Raw genomic sequence first — 14,774 nt, 5'->3', positions numbered from 1 at the left:
AGACAGAAGGCTCTTTCCTGATCCTGTTTCCTGAAGTTTGTGGTTTGTCGTCCCCTGACATTCAAACACACTCTGGAGACTCAGATAAACACACTCACAGAAAACACTCTAAAACGTCCAGTTCCCGCGTCAACACAGAGTGGCGATTGTCAAACCGGACCTCGGGTGACCCCACACGGCCTGCAAAAACTGAGAAACTGCAGAACACGACTCAAGTCAAGGCAAGTCAAGGTGTATTTATATAGCACTTTCTACAGCAGGCGTTCTCTCAAAGCAGCTTTATGGAAAAATCTGTCCGAGCCCCTATGAGTCACAGGTGCCGACAAAGGATGGGAAAAACTCCCTAAGAGCAAGAGGACAAAAGACTGAGAGGAACCAAGACTCAGAAGGGGAACCCATCCTCCTCTGGTCCACACCAGATAAACAATAACACAAGATCAACATGAACAGAGAAGAAGGTTTTAACATCAGTATAAACTGGTAAAATGCAGAAAAGGAGACAAGCGGGAGAAGTAATGGCTCTGTAGTTGACGCTTGCTCTGCTGTAATGTTTCCTTCTGGTTCTTCTTCACTTAGATGCTACATTTGGTGTCAGAAGTGAGATTTAGAGTCGGTTATTCATTCAGCCTAATGAGAAACTGTAGAACGGACTCGGTTTATATCACAATACCTACATTTAGAGTCGGTTATTCATTCAGCCTAATGAGAAACTGTAGAACGGACTCGGTTTATATCACAATACCTACATTTAGAGTCGGTTATTCATTCAGTCTAATGAGAAACTGTAGAACGGACTCTGTTTATATCACAATACCTACATTTAGAGTCGGTTATTCATTCAGTCTAATGAGAAACTGTAGAACGGACTCGGTTTATATCACAATACCTACATTTAGAGTCGGTTATTCATTCAGTCTAATGAGAAACTGTAGAACGGACTCGGTTTATATCACAATACCTACATTTAGAGTCGGTTATTCATTCAGTCTAATGAGAAACTGTAGAACGGACTCGGTTTATATCACAATACCTACATTTAGAGCCGGTTATTCATTCAGTCTAATGAGAAACTGTAGAACGGACTCGGTTTATATCACAATACCTACATTTAGAGTCGGTTATTCATTCAGCCTAATGAGAAACTGTAGAACGGACTCGGTTTATATCACAATACCTACATTTAGAGTCGGTTATTCATTCAGCCTAATGAGAAACTGTAGAACGGACTCGGTTTATATCACAATACCTACATTTAGAGTCGGTTATTCATTCAGCCTAATGAGAAACTGTAGAACGGACTCGGTTTATATCACAATACCTACATTTAGAGTCGGTTATTCATTCAGCCTAATGAGAAACTGTAGAACGGACTCGGTTTATATCACAATACCTACATTTAGAGTCGGTTATTCATTCAGTCTAATGAGAAACTGTAGAACGGACTCGGTTTATATCACAATACCTACATTTAGAGTCGGTTATTCATTCAGTCTAATGAGAAACTGTAGAACGGACTCTGTTTATATCACAATACCTACATTTAGAGTCGGTTATTCATTCAGTCTAATGAGAAACTGTAGAACGGACTCGGTTTATATCACAATACCTACATTTAGAGTCGGTTATTCATTCAGTCTAATGAGAAACTGTAGAACGGACTCGGTTTATATCACAATACCTACATTTAGAGCCGGTTATTCATTCAGCCTAATGAGAAACTGTAGAAAGGACTCGGTTTATATCACAATACCTACATTTAGAGTCGGTTATTCATTCAGTCTAATGAGAAACTGTAGAACGGACTCGGTTTATATCACAATACCTACTTTTAGAGCCGGTTATTCATTCAGTCTAATGAGAAACTGTAGAACGGACTCGGTTTATATCACAATACCTACTTTTAGAGCCGGTTATTCATTCAGTCTAATGAGAAACTGTAGAACGGACTCGGTTTATATCACAATACCTACATTTAGAGCCGGTTATTCATTCAGTCTAATGAGAAACTGTAGAACGGACTCGGTTTATATCACAATACCTACATTTAGAGCCGGTTATTCATTCAGCCTAATGAGAAACTGTAGAAAGGACTCGGTTTATATCACAATACCTACATTTAGAGTCGGTTATTCATTCAGTCTAATGAGAAACTGTAGAACGGACTCGGTTTATATCACAATACCTACATTTAGAGCCGGTTATTCATTCAGTCTAATGAGAAACTGTAGAACGGACTCGGTTTATATCACAATACCTACTTTTAGAGCCGGTTATTCATTCAGTCTAATGAGAAACTGTAGAACGGACTCGGTTTATATCACAATACCTACATTTAGAGTCGGTTATTCATTCAGTCTAATGAGAAACTGTAGAACGGACTCTGTTTATATCACAATACCTACATTTAGAGTCGGTTATTCATTCAGTCTAATGAGAAACTGTAGAACGGACTCGGTTTATATCACAATACCTACATTTAGAGTCGGTTATTCATTCAGCCTAATGAGAAACTGTAGAACGGACTTGGTTTATATCACAATACCTACATTTAGAGTCGGTTATTCATTCAGCCTAATGAGAAACTGTAGAACGGACTCGGTTTATATCACAATACCTACATTTAGAGTCGGTTATTCATTCAGTCTAACGAGAAACTGTAGAACGGACTCGGTTTATATCACAATACCTACATTTAGAGTCGGTTATTCATTCAGCCTAACGAGAAACAAATAAAATGTCTATATCTGTGTTGTAGTCATGCGACGCCTGGTTCCCATCACCACCACTGTAAAAACATCTGAACCATTTCACACCAAACCACCTCTGAATCGCTCTGATTTCATCTCAAATGCTGGATTATGGAGGAATTTAGAAAAAAAAATTGGTAGGCTTCCTTTTTAAGGCCTGCATTAGATTAATAATTTTATTTTCAATGTTGTTTTAAACTGAAGCTGAAATATTTGGATTTTTTATGAGTTTCATTTTTAGATAAAAAAAAAAATTGTCACTACCGAAACAGAGTTTTCGTCAGTAGGTCAGGCCCTATTTTAGCCACGCCCCTGCATTTTAGAGCAGGAAGTGATCCCTGTCCCTCGCGGCCACATGGTGAGCAGTTAGATCCCATTGTTTTGATGTAAATGTGTCCCAAAGTCTGAAAACCAGTGTGGAACATAAGGAATTGTCACTTACGAAATACACATTTTCAGCAGTGATGAATGTTTTCATGTTTTAGTTTAAAAATATGGTGATTTTCTGTGTAAACAGATGTTCAAAGCTGTGTTTACTGCGTTTTTGAGCTCAAAATGATCTGAAATTGTCACCACCGAATCAGTGACTACAGAAACAGTTGGTACAATTTAGGTAGTGTTTTGATTGTTTTGGTACAAAATGCAATTTTCAATCGTTTGTTTTGATAAAATAATCATAATCCATCCATCCATCCATCATCTTCCGCTTCTCCGGGGTTCGGGTCGCGGGGGCAGCATCCTGAGCAATGAAGCCCAGACCTCCCTTTCCCCAGCCACTTCCACTAGCTCCCTGGGAGGGATTCCGAGGCGCTCCCAGGCCAGCTGGGCGATATAGTCACGCCAGCGTGTCCTGGGTCTTCCCCGGGGTCTCCTCCCCGGTGGACTTGCCTGTGACACCTCCCAAGGGAGGCGTCCAGGAGGCATCCTAACAAGATGCCCGAACCACCTCAACTGGCTCCTCTCGACGTGAAGAAGCAGCGGCTCTACTCCGAGTCCCTCTCGGATGACCGAAATTCTCTAAGGGAGAGTCCAGCCACCCTGCGGAGGAAACTCATTTCAGCCGCTTGTATTCGCGATCTCGTTCTTTCGGTCATTACCCAAAGCTCATGACCATAGGTGAGGGTGGGAACATAGATCGACCAGTAAATCGAGAGCCTTGCCTTACGGCTCAGCTCTTTCTTTACCACAACAGACCGGTAAAGAGCCCGCATCACTGCTGACCCAGCACCAATCCGCCTGTCAATCTCCCGCTCCCTTGTACCATCACTCGTGAACAAGACCCCGAGATACTTAAACTCCTCCACTTGAGGCAAGAGCTCATCCCCGACCCAGAGAGGGCTCTCCACCCTTTCCCGCGTGAGAACCATGGCCTCGGATTTGGAGGTACTGATCCTCATCCCGGCCGCTTCACACTCGGCTGCAAACCGAAAGTCTGACTTACTGCCGGCCATGCGAACCAAGCTCCTGCTTTGTTTGTACAGGGCCTGAATGGCTCGTAGCAAAGAGCCATGTACCCCGTACTCCCGAAGCACCTCCCACAGAATACCCCGGGGAACACAGTCGAATGCCTTCTCCAAATCCACAAAGCACATGTGGACTGGTTGGGCAAACTCCCATGAACCCTCGAGAATCCTGGAGAGGGTAAAGAGTTGGTCCAGTGTTCCACGACCAGGGCGGAACCCGCACTGCTCCTCCTGGATCCGTGGTTCGACTATAAGCCGGACTCTCTTCTCCAGTACCCTTGCATAGACCTTACCAGGGAGGCTGAGGAGTGTGATTCCCCTGTAGTTGGAACACACCCTCCGGTCCCCCTTTTTAAAAAGAGGCACCACCACCCCAGTCTGCCAATCAAGTGGCACCACCCCCGTGGGATTGAGAAGGTCCTCAAAGTATTCCTTCCACCGCCCAATGACGTCTTCAGTCGAAGTCAGCAGCACACCATCTCCACTATATACAGTGCTAGTGGCACACTGCTTTCCCCTTCTGAGTCGCCTGACGGTTTGCCAGAATCTTTTCGGAGCCGACTTAAAGTCACTTTCCAAGGCCTCACCGAACTCTTCCCACTCTGGTCAAAGTTCTGACGGAGGTGTGAGTTGAAGATCAATCTGACAGGTTCTTCTGCCAGACGTTCCCAGCAAACCCTCACTATACGTTTGGGTTTGCCTGGTCTGACTGGCATCTTCCCCCACCACCTGATCCAACTCACCACCAGGTGGTGATCAGTTGACAGCTCAGCTCCTCTCTTTACCCGAGTGTCCATGGTGTTCGTCTGAACACCACTCGGGTTCAGATCAGAGAGGCCATTCCTCCCAATCACACCCCTCCAGGTCTAAGAAAAAAGTCCAGCCCCTCTCAAGGAGATTGGACCCAGAGCCCAAGCTGTGTGTTGAGGTGAGCCCGACTATATCTAGCCGGTATCTCTCGACCTCGCGCACCAACTCAGGCTCCTTCCCCGCCAGTGAGGTAACGTTCCAAGTTCCAAAAGCCAGTTTCAGCAACCGAGGATCAGAACGCCAAGGCCCACGCCTTCGGACACTGCCCGATCCACAATGCACCGCACCCCTACTACTGCCCCTCCCATCGGTGGTGGGTCGATGGGAGGGGGGACTCATGTAGCTCCTTCAGGCTGGGCCCGGCCGGGCACCATGAGTGAATGCCCGGCCACCAGACGCTCGCTGGCGAGCCCCTCCCCCAGGCCTGGCTCCAGGGTGGGGACCCGGTAACCCTGATCCGGGCAGGGTACACGAGTCCTGCTTTGTTGTCCTCATAGGGGTGGTTATGGATCACACTTTGTCTGGCCTGTCACCTAGGACCAGTTTGCCATGGGAGACCCTACCAGGAGCTTTTGCTCCAGACAACATAGCTCCTAGGGTCCTTCAAGCACACAAACCTCTCCACCACGATAAGGTGGTGATCCATGGAGAGGATAATCATAATTAAGATGCAAAATCCTAGATCAGTTAAAAGTCCCAAATGTGTTTCAGCTCTGACTTTGAACGAGTTCAGTGGAACGATCCCTCTATGATAAACATTTGTGTGTGGGCTGGGTTGGACCTACAGTTCTGGCCTGACTCGGTTTTCAATTCCCCTTCAGCTGATGTCCCAATTGGGATAGCAGGAAATGATCTTCCCACACAGCTGCAGGAAGCGGGTTATATACTATATAGACACACTGCTATAAAAGTGTCTAATCTGATAGCACCTCAAAACGCTCCAGCCCCCAGTGCTCCTCCGGTTCCAGCTCCTGCCGGCCCAAAGGCTATTCATCGAGGCTTTTTAGCAAACCTATTTATCAGACCATGTCAAAGCGGGAACACGAGGCACATGTTTAACTTTCTCATCTACTTTAAAATCGATCTGCCTGAAATCTGTGCCCGAAACACTTTCTGATGAATGCATTCTGAGGGCACAGCCAAATTGAAAAAAGGATGGGAAGTTGCAGTGGCTGAAGTCAGCCACTCGTGCATTCAGGCCTCATTTGCATTCACGAGGGCTTTGCATACCTGAATGCTGTCCAAGGTGAACCTCTCTGCTCGCGGCTTACTTCCACTCCGCCGTTAGAGGAATACTGAACAGAGCCAGCGCCGTTATTCCTGCTTTGAAAGTTGTTTCTGGAAGCGCTTTACTTAAGAAGTCTGTTAATGGGATGGAGCAGCATGGCCCAAAGTGAGGCCCATAAGGACGTTTGATTGAGAGAATATATGTTTATACAACTTGTTTTTTATTTCTCTTATTTCTTTAACTTTACTTCTAAAGTACTTTCAATAATAAAGTCTAAGTTGTGTCCAGAACAAAGCTTCTCAGGCCAAACTCGAGCTCTGGTAGTGTGGTATTTTACTCTTTATTATACAAAGTTGTATTAGAAGAAAAATCAAGAGCCCACATTCAAAAACCTGATATATGCATATACACTATACTTCCAAACGTTTTCACTCACTCATCCAAATCATTGAATTCAGGTGTTCCAGTCACTTCCATGGCCACAGGTGTATAAAGCCGAGCCCCTAGGCCTGCAGACTGCTTCTACAGACATTAGTGAAAGAATGGGTCGCTCTCAGGAGCTCAGTGAATTCCAGCGTGGTGCCGTGATCGGACGCCACCTGTGCAGCAAGTCCAGTCGTGAAATTTCCTCACTACTAAATGTTGGAAGCGACTGGGAACGACAGCAACTCAGCCACGAAGTGGTCGGCCACGTAAAATGACAGAGCGGTCAGCGGATGCTGAGGGGCATAGTGCGCAGAGGTCACCAACTTTCTGCAGAGTCAATCACTACAGACCTCCAAACTTCATGTGGCCTTCAGATCAGCTCAAGAACTGCGTAGAGAGCTTCATGGAATGGGTTTCCATGGCCGAGCAGCTGCATCCAAGCCTTACATCACCAAGCGCAATGCAGAGCGTGGAATGCAGTGGTGTAAAGCGCCGTCACTGGACTCTAGAGCAGTGGAGACGAGTTCTCTGGAGTGGACCAATCACACTTCTCCGTCTGGAAATCCGATGGACGAGTCTGGGTTTGGCGGTTGCCAGGAGACGGTACTTGTCTGACTGCATTGTGCCGAGTGTAAAGTTTGGTGGAGGGGGGATCATGGTATGGGGTTGTGTTTCAGGAGTTGGGCTCGGCCCCTTTGTTCCAGTGAAAGGAACTCTTAAAGCTTCAGCACCAAGAGATTTTGGACGATTTCATACTCCCAACTTTGTGGGAACAGTTTGGGGACGGCCCCTTCCTGTTCCAACATGACTGCGCACCAGAGCACAAAGCAGGTCCATAAAGACACGGATGAGCCAGTTTGGTGTGGAAGAACTTGACTGGCCTGCACAGAGTCCTGACCTCAACCCCATAGAACACCTTTGGGATGAATTAGAGCGGAGACTGTGAGCCAGGCCTTCTCGTCCAACATCAGTGTCTGACCTCACAAATGGCTTCTGGAAGAACGGTCAGAAATTCCCATAAACACACTCCTAACCCTTGTGGAAAGCCTTCCCAGAAGAATTGAAGCTGTTATGGCTGCAAAGGGTGGGCCGACATCATATTAAACCCTATCGATTAAGAATGGGACGTCACTCAACTTCATATGTGTGTGAAGCCAATACTTTTGGCAAGAGTATATTTATATATATATAATGGCTTCTCCACTCATCGTCCACTTTATCAGCTCCACTTACTGTATAGCTGCTCTCTGTAGTTCTACAGTTACAGACTGTAGTCCATCTGTTTCTCTGATACTCTGTTACCCTGTTCTTCATTGGTCAGGACCCCCATGGACCCTCACAGAGCAGGTACTATTTGGGTGGTGCATCATTCTCAGCACTGCAGTAACACTGACGTGGTGGTGGCATGTTAGTGTGTGTTGTGCTGGTATGAGTGGATCAGACACAGCAGTGCTGCTGGAGTTTTTACACAAAGTAAGAGCAAACCGCTAATGCGGTCTGCTAATGAATGTAAGCTTGCAGCTACAGTGTCATTAGATTGATAGTTTTATTTCCTCTCTTTTGATGGAAATATTAGTCATTTTTGACTGAATTATTCTTTTGACTCTGCTTGTCATTTGCTTTGAGCCTGTAATGTTAGAGGAATGGTGATCAACATGGGTTCTGCTAATGAACGCACGCTAGCAGCTACAATTAGCATAATGTCATTTGTATGGCAGAAACTGGGAGCTATTTTCTTTCATTTGTTGTTCAAAGCATTAGCATTTTCACTGAATTGTTCTTTTGATCCTACACATTTGCTCTGTGTACTCGTTTTTAGCCCATTGTTGTGTTAAATCAGAAGCACTCAAATGTTTTTTCTTCTCCATTATGGTAGCGTTTCCTTTGGAGTTCCACAAGGTTCAATTTTAGGACCTGTTTTTCTCACTCTGCATACTACCTCTTGGAAATGTGATCAAGAAATGTGATCAATTCTGATACATTGGCAACACAAAATTATATATTTCCTCTTAAACTCACTGAGTGTCATATTTCCCAGTGGATGGACAAAATAGTTTGCAGCTTAATTAGGACAAAACTAGTACGTGATACTAAATGTCTGCAAACTGAATTGTTGTCATGTCATATATTTTTGCACACAATTATGTTGTAGCAGGTTCATGTAGGAAAAGTTCATAAATAAAGTTAATATTGATATTAAAGGTTTTTTTGTATATTGATGCAACGATTTGTTCTGATGGTGATAAATACAATTCTTACCTTGGTAGTAAAAGGTTGGACCCCCTTTTGCCTTCAGAACTGTCTTAATTCTTCATGTCAGACTTTCAACAAGGTGTTGGAAACGTTCCTCAGAGATTCTGGTTGGTTATTTGAGTTCCTGTTGCCTTTCTATCATCTGGAACCAGTCTGCCCATTCTCCTCTGACCTCTCACATCAACAAGGCATTTTAATCCACACAACTGACCGCTCACTGGATATTTCCTCTTTTTCAGACCGTTCTCTGTAAACCCTGGAGATGGTTGAGCGTGAAAATCCCAGTAGATCAGCAGTTTCTGAAATACTCAGACCAGCCCGTCTGGCACCAACAACCACGCCACGTTCAAAGCCCCTTAAATCCCCTTTCTTCCCCGTTCTGATGCTCGGTCTGCACTTCAGCAGGTTGTCTTGACCACCTCTACATGCCTAAATGCAGTGAGCTGCGGCCGTGTGATTGGCTGATTAGCTATTTGTGTTAACAAGCAACTGGGTACCTAATAAAGTGGCCGGTGAGTGTATGTCATTTCTGTCCAGAGAAAATTATGTATCTTTAAAACAGTAACTCTACGTGGTTAAAGGTAAAAATGTTCTTTATTTTGAATGTAAATAAATATCAAAACAGTTTTATTCTAAGCAATTTTGGAGCATTTCTAGTGGTTCATATGTAATGAAGTTTCGCTGAAATGATGTAGAAAAACAAAAATTGACCAAAGTGGAGATGCATAAAAAAACTGAAAGATGACAAAAATGGAGAAACATGTTTTTCATATCTCTGCTGTCAGAACAAAAACTTTGCATCTCCATTTTGATTTTTACATATTTTGAAAATGCATATTGGCCTTTTCATCGTGTGTAAACTTACATTAAAAGTAAAGTAGGTTTTTACCTTCTCCTGTAAAGTTACCATTTTGGAGATACAAGCTTTAATACACACACACACACACGTACATTGTAAAAATATATATCTTTAAAATATTATATTATATATTCTTCTATTCTGCTCATTTGTTGTGAATTGGTAAACGTGATAATTATCTTAAATTTGAAACAGAGGAGAAATGAACTGGCAAGAAGCTGCACAGGACAGTTAATGGGGAGGCTGTCTTAGATCAGAGTACCGCTGCTATAGTCAAGGTCAGTTAGACATTTTTAATTATATTCGGAGAGCTCTGATTATATTTATATTTAACAGTTCTGCTGGAAATTTCTTGCTTTATTTTAAATAAAAGCTTTTTAAACAAAAACATGAACTAAAATGAGTTTCTCCATCATCCATAGCTCTGTTATTTATGCTTATATCTGGGGCTGGAGAGTCTGCATATAAGACAAATCTGAGTCATAGTGCCCAATAACATCCGGGTGCCTTAGCAAATGACACCTATCCAGCACAGCTAATTACACAGTCACTCAAGTCGTGCCAATTACATCCACTCAGTTACCGCTACACAAATGCTCAGCTTCATGTGGAACATCTCTGAAAGGTCGGTGGGGGCAGCATCCATTGAGCAGGACTGCAAAAGATGACAATGACTATGATGAACTGATCTCAGCGAATCTTTTAATGAATGGTGCAGTGGTAAAGGGTAAATTGCATGTTAGAAGAAAAATGATGATGGGCAAAATGAGGTCAACGGAGCAGTCTCTTTGTTCAAGGCACATTTGTGTGGTTTTTTGCAGTCTGGAGAAACGGTTGTTAGCAAAACCAGCAAACAGCAATTCAAATTCTTTCTCAGCTGCAAGCTCTCCACCGGTGTCCCACAAGGCTCAGTCCTGGGGCCTCTCCTCTTTCCTCTTTACACTCTTTCCCCTGTCAGGGCTTCTGCCACCTCTGCTATGCTGATGACACCCAGCTAATGCTTTCCTTCCCACCATCTGACAGGTCTCCAGGTTTTGTTGACATCTCGTAATGGATGGCGGCTCATCGCCTGAAGCTCGATCTTAGAAAGCCTGAGCTGCTGTTCCTCCCTAGAACAACAAGTCCTCACCATGATATTGGTCATTCCATCTGAAGATGCAAGAAGCCTTGGCGCGACTCTGAATGACCAGTTATCATTCTCAGCTCATGCAAGTTTCTACTCTACAAAATCCTAAGGCTTGAACCCTCCCTCGCTCGAGAGGCCACCCACTGAAAAAATTATTATGGCTCTGATATCCGAGTGGCTCTGAAATCACTTTTTACACACAAGCAAAGTTTCAGTTTCAGATTTATTTACAACTTAGTTCCAAGTTTAAGTTGAATAAAAACTGGCTTTAAACTCAGGATCACAGATGAGCTCCTTTACTATGTTGATCTGTAGGCGTCTGTTCATAAACATAAACCAGCCCAAACTCATTTACTATAAAATGAAACGGTGTTTGTAGAAATTCAGAAAAAAGCCGCGTCAGTCTCGACTGCATATGTGGACATATTTCTATATTGAGCTCTATTTACACAAAGTTAGGTTAGTTCATCATTTATGTTGAACAGACTCTCCCAAAGTTTTACGCTGCTGCGCTGACGTTGAACCGCGTGCTGCACTGGGTCGGTATGACCAACAGGTCAAAACCAGCTCTAAACAAAGTGACCGCTGGGCCCTGATTGGTGCTCTGGATTTGCGCTTCTTTCGTTTTGACATGTTACATTTTTATACACACAGAAACCAAAAGGAACGACAGATTTCTCAAAATGTAGGAGGGAAAAGTCGGATATTAGACTCTGAAATGTAGTGGAGTGAAAGGAAAAAGTCGCCCAGAACGGAGAAACTTCAGTACAGATACACCAAAAATACTAAAGTACAGAAACTAATTACATTTACTCAGTTACTCAGTTACTGTCCACCACTGGTTACAGTTTTAACCCTGATGCCTACAAAACCAATGGCTCTAAATATCTGACGGCAATGGTAAAAACTCGATCCGTACCTCTGCTCAGCTTGACCTTGAGTCCTTCAAAACCCACAGAAGACAAGCATCAAGACTCTGTTATGGCCCCAGGTGGAGGAATGAACTTCCACTGGCAGTCCAAACAGCAGAGCCTTCCGCTGTCAACCAGGCATCCACCTTTCAAAGCTCCTCACAGACAGTTATTTTATTAAATGGTTATGAATTCACTGCCTGATGTCTGAGACACTGTTTTATGATAGTTTTGTGATAAAATTTTGGTCTAAAACATATTTTTAATCCATTCATGGTGGAGGGATACATGAAGGGTGTTCTAGGGCAAAATAGTCCCTAAAACAAAACTTACTTTTTTTAGATTATGACTATTTTATGACCATCAACATTCCATATAAAACTCAGAAGACTCGTGTAGGTCGTGTCTCTCTGGGTGTCCGCACTGGCTTTTGTTTTCTGGCAGTGTTTCTGCAGAAGGGCTGACTTCAGCTCAGTAGTCAGATTTCTCAGTGGATGTGAACTCTCACTCTGACGGTGGATTTAATCCTCTTCATCTTCTAGATGATGTAAGTTTATATTTTCAGGTAAAGTGTCACAATATTGTTTTTATATATTTAAAAATCTGCGATATGGAGTTTGAGTTTTACGTCACGTTTACGTCGCGTCGTCTTCTGTGAGTTACTGGCTGGTTGTAAAGCTGAAATCTGATTACCGTCTGACTCCTGTAGCCCTGGAGTTTCACTGATTACTCAAGTGCACGTAAACATGTCGATCAGATTACTGACAAAACCTGATTCTCTCTCTCTCTCTCTCACTCTCTCTCTCTCTCTTTCTCTCTCCCATCTCTCTCCCCACTCTCTCTCTCTGTCTTTCTTTCTTTCTTTCTCTCTCTCTCTCTCTCTCTCTCTCTCTCTCTCTCCCCACTCTCTCTCTCTGTCTTTCTTTCTTTCTTTCTTTCTTTCTTTCTTTCTCTCTCTCTCTTTCTTTCTTTCTTTCTTTCTTTCTTTCTTTCTCTCTCTCTCTCTTTCTCTCTCTTTCTTCCTCTCTCTCTCTCTTTCTTTCTTTCTTTCTTTCTCTCTCTTTCTCTTTCTCTCTCTCTCTTTCTCTTTCTTCCTCTCTCTCTCTCTTTCTTTCTTTCTTTCTTTCTCTTTCTCTTTCTCTCTCTCTCTTTCTCTATCTTTCTCTCTCTCTCTCTCTCTCTTTTTCTCACTCTCTCTTTCTCTTTCTTTCTCTCTCTTTCTTTCTCTCTTTTTCTCACTCTCTCTTTCTTTCTTTCTTTCTTTCTTTCTCTCTCTTTCTTTCTCTTTCTCTCTCTCTGTCTCTCTCTTTCTCTTTCTTTTTTTCTCTCTCTTTCTTTCTTTCTCTCTTTTTTTCTCTCTCTCTCTCTCTCTTTCAGCCTTGTGAAGGAATAAGTACATGATAGGATGCACACGAAGGGCTGGGCTTAAATTTTCTCACAGAAGGAAATTGAATCTGTTAATTTCAATTATATAAAGGACAACATGTTAGTTTTAGGTGCCACCTTCTCACTCACATCACCTTTATTATTATATATTATATCATTATTTTATATTTTATATATTAGAATTATATGACATTAAAAATAACATTAAACTTGTATCCATTAAAGTCAACTGAACTTGAAGTTCAGTGTGAAAGTTTATTAAATCTAACCCTAAACGGACGTCCAGCTTATGTGTCTCAGAGCACGACGTCTTCCTCTCGGCCTTCTTTAATAAGGACATGTGAAGGACGTTTCCCTGTCTGACGTCATTTTAAAGCGATTACAAACACAATCACTGCTCACTGCTGCTCATCTCACTCTGACTGGACTCACGTGATGCTGGTCATCATGGTAACATTTACTCTAAGTGGTTCTCTAGATATGCATGTTTGGATTGGATTACTTGTAGTGAGCACGTAAAAGATTTTTCAGATTGTTGAGTAGAGTGAGAATAAACACCTCAGTCTTCATCTGTCGGAACGTGTTCAATCAGATTGGCTAAAATCTTTGCATGTAAACAGCCAGAGTCATCTTAACCGTTGAACTAGGGAAAGATTGGAAAAACCGGAGAAGCTCTGCTCTTAAATGGAAGATATCTACAGTGGAACTGGAAAACGGGGCTAATTATTTTCATGGTAATTATTGTGTTCTTTCTAACTGGTCTATTGAAAGTCGCTGGTAGCATAGCGACGTATACGGCAGCATACGGTGTTTAGGCCATGATAAGTGATACTGTTTGATCCCACAACCAGGGAAATTCCATCTCCGCATTTAACCCATCCATGCAAGTGAAACACCACACACACACCAGGGGGCAGTGAGCACACTTGCCCGGAGCGGTGGCCTATCCACGGCGCCCGGGGAGCAATTGGGGGTTAGGTGTCTTGCTCAAGGACACCTCAGTCATGGACTGTCGGCGCTGGGGATTGAACCGGCAACCTTCCGGTCACAGGGCCAAATCCCTAACCTCCAGCCCACGACGACCCCCTTCACTGCATTCCTGAATGAGGGCTTGTCTTCTGAACACGTTTTCTTCCACCTCCATTGCAGCCCATGCAAAGTTAAGTCATTATTCCCATTCCAGCCATGAAATCAATATTCAGAGACGCAAAGTATTCCATTTTTCACATTTTAAAGATGTCAGGCTCAGTAATGAGCTGAAGAGATGCTAATTACAGCTGACAGGCTGGGAAACGTTCAGCCAGCGAATGTTCAGAGCTCTTAATTAAAGCCTTTCAAAGGATCTGGCGTGGTAAAGATGGAAGGCACTTGAAGTGTTTAAGCAGGGACAGACGATTGGCTGAGTGTTTCCATTGGCTGCATGTAGACACTCGATGTTTTGGTTTTGATCAGGGAGTATGCGGAAAATAATCAAACAGCTAAAAACTGAGGCTAAAAGTACAGGGAATCGCCAATAAACTAAAGAATAAATCTACAGAAGAAACACAACCACAGCCTGGGATGTG

This window comes from Pygocentrus nattereri, chromosome 23 (genome assembly GCF_015220715.1).
Source record: "Pygocentrus nattereri isolate fPygNat1 chromosome 23, fPygNat1.pri, whole genome shotgun sequence".
NCBI lineage: Eukaryota > Metazoa > Chordata > Actinopteri > Characiformes > Serrasalmidae > Pygocentrus > Pygocentrus nattereri.
The sequence above is the reverse complement of the archived record's forward strand: the minus strand, read 5'-3'. Positions refer to the sequence as shown.